The following is a 612-nucleotide window of genomic DNA, read 5'->3' as shown; positions in this document are numbered from 1 at the left end:
AACTACAGAGATCTGTTCAGTCCTCACACAGGTTTAGTGACTATTAGGTGGTTGATGTGTACTAACTTAAATTTGCACACTATGGACGTACCATGTAGTATGCAGGAAACTGTTTAGGGGCACTAGTAAAAAAAATCATAATAAATCACATTGTCAATCATTTCTTTCAAAGTGGTACAAATATTTCATTACAGCTTTATGGGCAACAGGGTATATGCACTTTCAATAACGTTTAAACATTTTTTTTTTATTGTCAATTCACTAAAAGCACAGGACATACAGAAAACTGAAATACTGTTTTTCTGTCACTTAGTAATAAATGCCACACAATTAAAAGGCTAAAATGAATAAGAATAAAGAAATTAGTGTAAAAGATACAACAAAATAGGAAAGAAAAGATATGAATCAAATCTATTTACATTAGTGGCAGAAGTACATATTTTTATAGTAAAAAAAAAGATCAAAATTATTATTATTATTATTATTATTATTATTATTATTATAGTAGTAGTAGTAGTAGTAGTCTTTAATTATTTTAATATTAGTCTCCATAGAAACGGGGGCGTAGGGGGCGGGGCCTCAGCCTTTATTTAGGAACTCGCGGACGCCGGT

The sequence above is a fragment of the Sphaeramia orbicularis genome, chromosome 1, assembly GCF_902148855.1.
Source record: "Sphaeramia orbicularis chromosome 1, fSphaOr1.1, whole genome shotgun sequence".
NCBI classification, from domain to species: Eukaryota; Metazoa; Chordata; class Actinopteri; order Kurtiformes; family Apogonidae; genus Sphaeramia; species Sphaeramia orbicularis.
Note: the sequence above shows the minus strand (reverse complement) of the source record.